Genomic DNA, 9987 nt, shown 5'->3' on the forward strand with positions numbered 1-9987 from the left:
ACATGCGCGGAACTAGCTAGTACTACTTACTTTGGGGTGCGTAAATCACAACTCTTTGTTTAGACCGGGAACCTTATCGGCGAACTTCGTCCAAACTGTGCCAGGCAAAGAAATACTTGATATCAGGAAATTAACGAAGGTTGCATGCCATTATGGTCTCGATAAATTGACTGAACTTACTTCTTGAGCATTGCAGTAATGTCCTCATAATCCTCTTCGGCTTTACATCTCGAGTCTAAGACATTTACTAGTGCCCTGCCAACGTCAATGGATAGCAGAATAAAGTGGTCTCTGCCCACGCATATATAACTCATCAATTACATTATTTAATAAACCTCGAGTAAGCGAAACCGAGTTTACAGAGAAGACAACAACACTCACTTGAAGTTGTAAGGAAAGATTATTTCCACTTTTGTTTTATGTATAAGGAACGAGTTTAGCAAGTTCTCCTCGGTCTCTTTGATTGAGTTTCGTACGGTAAGTTCATTTACGGCATCTGGGCTAATGAACCCAACGTCGATGATTCCTGCTTTTTTTAGTTCGACGATCTTCAATCTGCATAATATATATAGTGAGGATAATTATATATACATGCAATGAACGAGATGAGCTAGAGACTTAACTATAGAAGTAATACTTACAGACAGTAGGAAGCCATTAGTTGTTTGTCGAGGGCCAGTTGATTGTATAACTGAAATAACTCCTCAAATTCAATAGTAATCATGGGAAGTCCAATGAATTCGTGCTCTGGTTTCACTGCCACATACATAGCGTTTTTCCCAGACTCCCTCCAGGTTTTCATCTACCACTCATGCAATCTATGCATCATCGTTGTTAGAGCAGGATGACCAGGTTTGACGAGAGGCTTCCCGTCCACATATTTATATTGTTCTTTTGTTACATCATCCCCCAAGTAATCATCAGGATTAGTACCGGGCACCATCTCCGGATGATTAGCGACGACGATATCAAGCTCGAGAATTGTTTTCGCACTTGTTCGTTCTACTAACCTTACATCACTAGAAGTAGTTCCCGACCGCACCGCTTGTGCATATGTCTTTTTAAGAATGCGGTCATAGTTGGAATCCGGCGGAGGCGATGGTGGACGCTGCAGTTGATTGATAGTGCGCTCCACTTTCACTGGATCAAGCTTCGCCGGAGGTGGAGTTTTCTTTGCAAAATGGGCCCTCAATTCTGCAAGACATATCTCCTCGTTTTCCTCCTTGGTCCTCTCATATGGTTACTTTTCCAGAGGATTGAGAGATGGACCAAATCTGATTTGCCTCTCGCCTCTGCTTGTACTGCTAGCCGCCGGAGAGAAGGAGGCATCTCTCTTCCGCTTGAGAGAAGGAGGCGGACTGCTGTGACGCGTCGGACGAGCCGGAGCGGAGGCGTTTGTCTTCCGACGTTGCCGGCGACGCGGAGGAGGAGGCGTACTGCTCTGACGCGCCGGAGTAGGCAAAGGAGGAGGCGAAGTGCCCTCACGCATCAAAGGAGCTGGAGAAGGAGGCAGAGTGCCCTGATCACTCATCGGAGGAGGAGGAGGAGGACGGGAAGGAGGCGAAGTGCCCTGACTCCTCGTCATCGTCGGAGAAGGTGGAGTGCCCTGACTCGTCGGAGGAGGAGGCGGAGGCATTGATACGTCTCCAAGGTATCTATAATTTTTGATGGTTTCATGCTATTATCTTGTCAAACATTGGATGTTTTGCATGCCTTTTATATATTTTTTGGGACTAACTTATTAACTCAGTGCCAAGTTCCAGTTCCTGTTTTTTCCATGTTTTTAACCCCTTTTAGAGGAGATTTTGAAACGGAGTCCAAACGGAAGAAAAATCCCGAAAATATTTTTTTTGGAACGGAAGAAGATCGGGGAACTTGGGAGCCAAAGCAGAGGAGCCCCAGGGGCCCCACAAGCCCCCACCCCGTGGCCAGGGGGGCCGCGCCATCCAGGCTTGTGGGCCCCCTAGACGCCCTTTGCCCTAGGACTTTTGCCTATATATTCCCATAAATTCCAGAAAAAATCAGGAGATCATCGTAATCACTTTTCCGCCGCCGCAAGATTCTGTCTCCACAAGATACCATTTGGGGCACGTCCTCGTGCCCTGTCGGAGGGGGGATTTGGACACGGAGGGCTTCTTCATCAACACCATGACCTCTCCGATGATGCGTTAGTAGTTCACCATAGACCTACGGGTCCATAGCTAGTAACTAGATGGCTTATTCTCTCTCTTGGATCTTCAATACAAAGTTCTCCGTGATCTTCATGGAGATCTATCCGATGTAATCTTCGTTTGCGGTGTGTTTGTGGAGATCCGATGAATTGTGGATTTATGATCAGATTTTCTATGAATCTTATTTGAGTTTCTTCTGATCTCTCTTATGCATGCTTTAATATCCTTGTAATTCTCTTCGAGTTGTGGGTTTTGTTTGGCCAACTAGATCTATGATTCTTGCAATGGGAGAAGTGCTTGGTTTTGGGTTTTATACCGTGTAGTGACCTCACCGAGTGACAGAAGGGGTAGCGAGGCACGGATCGTGTTGTTGCCATCAAGGGTAAAAAGATGGGGTTTTCATCATTGGTTTGAGATTATCCCTCTACATCATGTCATCTTGTTTAAGGCGTTACTCTGTTTGTCATGAACTCAATACAGTAGATGCATGCTGGATAGCGGTCGATGTGTGGAGTAATAGTAGTAGATGTAGAAAGTATCGGTCTACTTGTCTCGGACGTGATGCCTATATGTATGATCATTGCCTTAGATATCGTCATGACTTTGCGCGGTTCTATCAATTGCTCGACAGTAATTTGTTCACCCATCGTGATACTTGCTATTTTGAGAGAAGCCTCTATTGAACACTATGGCCCCCCACACTACTGGAATTTATAATTTTACCGTCTGCCATGGCTGACGGCAAAGGGGGGAACCACGAACGGCAAAGGCTTTGCCGTCGGTCAGCAGACGGCAAAAAAAAAATCCGGTGAAGAGGTTATTTGCCGTCTGCTTTTTTAAAGCGGACGGCAAAGAATCTTTGCCATGAGGGGGCAGACGACAAATTAAATGGGACGACAGATACACCAACGGTCCCGTTAAGTGTTAACGGCAGGCCTCCTCTCTTTGCCGTCTGCCATCCCCCCTTTTCCATGTGGGGCAGACGGCAAAGCGGTAACCAGGCCCCTCTCTCCCCCCTCTTTGCCGTCTGCCGTCCCCCCTTTGCCATGTGGGGGCAGACGGCAAAGGGGGGAACCAAGCCCCTCTCTCCCCTCTTTGCCGTCTCCCATCTGCCCTTTGTCATACATACATTTTCATACCACAAATATACATACATACATACATATATATTTCATATTCAACACATATATTTCACAAGATATATATTTCTAAAATCATCATGAAATATTTAACAAGCTTGAGAACACATAGGATAACACAATATGTAGTTCCACATAGGTCATCTATATATACATACATAAGTTTTACATTGTTCATCAATACAAATAAAAAAACTAAACACTAGCAGTCCATTAATGCCAGCTTCCATGAAATAAATCAAATCTGCAAAAAATGGAGTATTTAAGAAAGTTAGAATAAGAAGAAGAAGAAGAAGAAAGTCTAATTAATGCTATAGTATAACCCAACCAACACGTATATGTTGATTAACACGAAAAAATCTACCCTAACAAACAACGTATTGGATCCTGCAAAAAAAACATATATATGGTTATAAAAAAAACCTCCTAAAAAACACAATCTGATCCACCCTACATGTACATAATGAAATTCTCTAAAAAAGCGCTTGCTTAATTCTTAAGAAAAAACAAGGTATACCATCCTAACAAACCACGTAAAAAATTCTCCCTCCTAACAAACCACGTACAGAACTCTCCAAGAAAAAAACAAATACGAGTCCATATCGTCTTCCCCTTTCCATCTCCAACCTAAACGTACATAATTACTAGCAGGAAGCATAGATAATTCTCAATTAAAAAACATACGGAGTCCATACCATTTTCTCTTCCGGTCTTCTATGCTGTTGTTCAACCAATCGACCACCTGTCGAGCTTGTGTAAGAACGGCAGGAACAAAAGCATCCTTTGTTTTGGCGATAACATCTTCCCAGTCCAGTGATGTTGTTTTCATGTATCTTAGGTAAATTCTCCTCCTCGGTTTGGATGAGAAGATTTGTCTCCGATAGTGGCTATATGTGCCTGTGTGGCTCAGCAATCAACAACGAAAATTCATCTTGGGTTGATGAAATCCCCGCTAGACAAAACAATTTTCTGTGCCTGTGCTGCTTTATATGGTTCCATGTACAATATTTGCAGACTATATATATTTTCAGATTTACTCACTAGATGCTTGATGAAATCCCCGCTAGACAAAACAATTTTCTGTACTACCAGCAATACGAGTTGAAGTCCAAGATCATGATGATAAGGTCTGAGATATATAGCAATAGTATACATTCTTTTTTTTCGAAAAACAATAGTATACGTACATACTGATCTACATGTGAGTGTGGGATCCCAGATTATTTAGAAGTTCTTAAATACCAGCTCAACGGACCATTCCATCAGAAATACCAATGCATGTATATTGAAGAAGACACATGTGAGTAATTTTACGTGCAGATGGAAGGCCCTGACCTTGGGTTGGCATGGTGGCGTTTTCTGTTCGTGAGCAACCTCTCGCGTATGGCAGCGATTTCACAGGAGGTCCGTGAAAGCATCCTATGGTCCCGTTGGCAGCACAAACCAGTTCTCGGGCAAGATACAACCAGTCAGGCGTACTCCAAGTGTTGGATAAAAGAACTCCTTTTCTTTAATTAGACACCACTACTTTGTAAGGAAGCAATGAAATAGTGACTACTTTTTTAAAAATCATTCATTATTATCTCGATGATGAATTGATGATAGAGTCAACAGTCAAAGCTACAGAGGGCATGAAAAAGATTCAGGTTTGGCGTTTGAGGGGATGAAAAAGATTCAAGTTCGCCAAATCTTAGCTTAGCGGACGAACTCCACACTCGCGACCTTGATGCAATAATGCCAGGTAATATTTGAACCGTTAGTCTCGACAAGTTCTGTTTGTAAATAACTGTAGTTATTATCTTTTCACAAAATGATATACGATCTGAAGTACACATATATCGTACTAAGGTAAGGAGGACCCGCCTTGAAGAAAATCCTTTAAGGCTAAACAATTAATTTCTAGCATTGTGCAACTTGAATTGTACCAAATGTATCCCTTCTAATTAATAAGCGTACTCATATTTGTGCCAGGTAACGTACTAATATTTATAAAACTTTTCTTTTGCAAAGCACAATAAATCCATATTTAATAAAATGGATGCATACATCGTCCAGATACACAGACCGGGAGTATATCCTCCTTTTCAAAAAAAACAATAATGGCCACCGCGTGTGGATTTTCCAAATACAAATACCAATAATGTTTAGAGTTGTCGGACTGCACAAAGTTTCTCTGATGAAATTTCCATGTAACATGCATGGATAATAACTTTTTTACTTCAAACGAGTGACTATCTCAAGTTGATAATGGTTGTATTCCCAAAATGGCAAGGGACATTGTACGGGAAAATTTAACTATTGTAGGTAAACAGGACTACAATTCAACAAAATTGTTTATCTCATATCTTTATAATTATTTTCTTAAAGTGTAACCAAATAAAATGTCCATTCATCTAACCTTTGTCGATGGAGTACCATGTATTATTGTTACTCAAAATGAAGGTGATTTTATAAATTACCTGGTCATGTAGAACTAGCCCATGCAGTAACACGGGTTGATGACTGGTTCTAATTAATTGTCTACATATCAATCAGCGAATAAATTGAGGGAGAATAGGGGTACTTTTCCTCACCTATGGGAGTATCTTCATAGATAATTGGAGTGACAAGTTGAGAGTCCAACTCCAATACAGCTATGATAAATACAGTTGTTAAATTTGCATGCTAAAAGAGAAAAACTAGGTTGTACAAAGAAGATAAAGCCATAATAACTATTATCAAGAACGAAAATGGCTCATACTTGTACATCTGTCCTACCAAAAACGTACTATGGTAAGAGACAAAGGTTATTACAGCAACTAACAGAGAGCCGATGGCAGTGCTACATCATTTCTTAACCTGTATCTATCTACCGCGAAATAAAAGGTTCATTTATTTGTGCCAGAGGTAGTAATCTCCTCAAACAAATTTAAACAGGCAAACACACAAAACCAACCTCAGGTCAACTAACCAAAGCATATTAGATAGCAAGGAACATTAAAGTTGACAAGTGCCATTGGTACAACAGATAAGTTAGTACACAAACCTGATATCCATATAAATTAGTAGCGTCAACCTTAGCTCCTTCTTTCAGAAGTAGTTCTGCAACTTGAATATGACCGCGCACTGCACTCCACTGAAGCGTTGTTTGCCCTGTATGGTCTATAGCATTTACATCTGCTCCATGTTGTCTAGATAACAAACGAATAACCATCACCACACCATATAGAAAACAAAAGGAGCATAACAGTATAGGGGGAGCTCGGGGAAATGGCGGACATCGAGGATGTACTGGGCAGCGGCGACACTATTGTTGAGGGTGGCCCACTAGAGCGCCCGGTAGCCGAGGCCGTCGGGCTCCGTTACTGACCGACCCTTCACCTCGACGAGGTGGTGCAGAGCGGCTCCTCCGCCGCCTTCGCCTCCCACGCAGCGGTTGCCCAGCCGGCCCCGGTCTCCGATTCCATGGCGAGATCGAGCTCTCGAGGACCTAGATATCTGATGCTGTGGCGGGATCGGTCTCTCTGGATTGGGTCGGGGAGGGAGGGAGGGGGTTGGAGGATGCTAGACGCGGAGGTTCCCTGAGGGACCTTGTAGTGTGGGTGTTTTTTACTCCGGTGGACGGGGGAGCCGCCGGGAGGGGGTGGCGCTGTGGTGGTGGTGTGGCGGCGCGGGGAGGAGAGGCATAGAGGTGTGGATTGGGGAGAGAGAGTAGGGACTGAGGGGGAGGGTAGATGGGAGTGGGAAGATGGGACGCCAGCCGTGATCGGCCGTCCTCTTTACCGTCCCGCCTAGATATGAAGCTGAGGGCAAACAGGTCGAAGTAGACGGCAAAGAGGGTTTGTGCAGATGGCAAAGAGTCCCAGGCAGACGGCAAAGGGGTGGGGTGGGTGTGGGTTTTCGGTCGTTTGGGGGGGGGGCTTTGCCGTCTGCCCACCCTTTGCCGTCCGCATAGGGATTCTTTGCCGTCCACCAGCGGACGGCAAAGAGGCGGCCGACGGCAAATTAAACCTTTCCCATCAGCCACCTCTTTGCCGTCAGCATTGTGACAGCTGAAGGCAAAGAGTACCTTTTCCATGCGTCAGCAGACAGCAAAGGCAAGGGAGACGGCAAAATTCTGAATTCCAGTAGTGCCAGGGTCTAATCCACACCATATTTTCAGCCCTCCACTTTTTACTTCGTTGCACTTTCCGCCTTCAGATCTCACTTTGCAAACAATCTTGAAGGGATTGACAACCCCTTTGAAGCGTTGGGTGCAAGCTTGTTTGTGTTTGCGCAGGTACTCTGGACTTGACGAGACCCTCCTTCTGGATCGATAACTTGGTTCTCAAACCGAGGGAAACACTTACTGCTCCTGTGCTGCATCACCCTTTCCTCTTCAAGGGAAAAACCAATGCAAGCCCAGCCTCTGTTAACGTGTCAATTTCTGGCGCTGTTATCTGCGGGATAGCAGAAGAATTTCTGGCGCCGTTGTCGGGGAGGAAGATCAAGTCAAGAACTCATCCAAGTAGCTCTCGCAAACTCATCTCTTGCATTTACTTTGTTTGTCAGTTGCCTCTCGTTTTCCTCTCCCCCACTTCACCAATTTGCCTTTTTTGTTTGCCTTTTTCATTCGCCCTTTTCTTTCGCTTGCTTTCTGTTCGCTTGTGTACTATGTGCCTTCAATATGCTTGCATCTTCGCTTGCTGAAAATCTAGTGATATGGATCCTCACCCACTTGCTAATCTCTTTAAGAGATCCACTTATGTGGAACCAATTGCTAGTGAGTTGAGTGCACTTGACTTTCTCTATGGAGTTTTGCTTGAGATGTGTGAATCTGAAAATCGTGATGAAGAAATTTATGAAATGATTCACGAGGGTTCCTTGAATGAAAATCATGATTTCAATGATTTCATTACAAATTCTATTAGTGACAATCATGCTAAAAATATGCAAAACCATAAGCTTGGGGATGCTAGTTTTGCTATGTCCACTACTTGTTGCAATGATATTTGCAATAATATTGAAAGTGGGTTTGGAGAAGTCATGACGTTAGTTGATGATAATCCCACTATTTTTGAAGAGCATCAACTTTGCATGCATGTGGATCATGAAAAGAATATCCTTTGTGATACCTATTTTGTTTAATTTGATTATTATCCCACATGTAATTGCTATGAGAGATGAAAATATTGCGGTAGAAACTTTCATGTTACAAAATTACCTCTCGTTATGTCGAGATTGCTAAGTCCCTTTCTTCTTCCTTGCATATGGAAACTATTGGTTGTCTTGACAATCTGTTTTCCTATAAAATGCCTATGCGTAGGAAGTATGTTAGACTTAGATGTGATTTTCACATGCTTTATGATGCTCTCGTTGTGCTTCAATTCTTGTCTTTTGTGTGAGCATCATTGATTTATCAATGCCTAGCTAAGGGCGTTAAGCAATAGCGCTTGTTGGGAGGCAACCCAATGAATTTATCGTTTTCTTTCTGTTTGTTGCGTCCACACCATCACAATTCTGTTGTGATTGTGTTTTTTGTGTTTCTTTTTTTTTGTTTGAGCCAAGCAAAGCCTTTATGACTAGTATTCGTAATGTTTGTTTGATCCTGCTGGAAAAAGCCAAAAACGTTTCGCTCACGAGATGATTTTTCATTTTTATTCAAAAAGATGTTTTGAGTTGATTCTTTTTGCTGCTGATTGACATGCTTTTTACCCAGGCCGTCGTAAGTTTTCAGATTTTTTTGAGGTACCAGAAGTATACGAAGTATACAGATTGCTACAGACTGGTCTGGTTTTGATAGATTCTATTTTTTTGTTTGGGTTGGTTGCTTGTATTGATGAAGCTATGGTTAGTATCGGGGGGTGCTAGCCATGGAAAAGTGAGAATACAGTAGCCCATCATCAATATAGATGGAATTCTATTTGCTACAGTACTAAAATAAGTGGTAGTTGGTTTTCTTGAACTAATGTTATCACGAGTTTCTGTTTAAGTTTTGTGTTGTGAATTTTTCATGTTTTGGGTGATGTTCTCATGGACAAAGAGATAAGGAGTGGAAAGAGCTCAAGCTTGGGGATGCCCCAGGCATCCCAAGCCAAATTCAAAGACACCAAAAAGCCTAAGCTTCGGGATGCCCCGGGAAGGCATCCCCTCTTTCGTCTTCAATCCATCGGTAACATTACTTGGAGCTTTATTTTTATTCACCACAAGATATGTGTTTTGCTTGGAGCGTCTTGTATCTTAGGAGTCTTTTATTTTTGTTGTGTCACAATCATCCTTGCTGCACACCTTTTTGAGAGAGATAGACATGCACTCATCGTGGTTTTGCTAGAATGCTCATAGTGCTTCACTTATATCTTTTGAGCTAGATACTTTTGCTCTAGTGCTTCACTTATATATTTTAGAACACCGCGGTGTGTGATTTGGTAGTTGGCTTATGCTATGAAAGTAGTCCCAAATGTGCTAGGTACCCAAAGAGGATGCAAAAACCTCTATCTTCATGTGCATTGAGTAGAAAGAGAAGTTTCGATTCCTCTCAATTAGTTTTGAGACGTGGATTTGGTAATATTGAGAGTTATGTTAGTAGAGTGTTCTGAATCTAGAAATACTTGTGTTGAAGTTAGTGATTCCCGTAGCATGCACGTATGGTGAACCGCTATGTTAGGAATTCGGAGCATAATTGATCTATTGATTGTCATCCTTTGTGTTGAGGTCCGGAT

This window comes from Hordeum vulgare, chromosome 1H (genome assembly GCF_904849725.1).
Source record: "Hordeum vulgare subsp. vulgare chromosome 1H, MorexV3_pseudomolecules_assembly, whole genome shotgun sequence".
Taxonomy (NCBI): Eukaryota; Viridiplantae; Streptophyta; class Magnoliopsida; order Poales; family Poaceae; genus Hordeum; species Hordeum vulgare.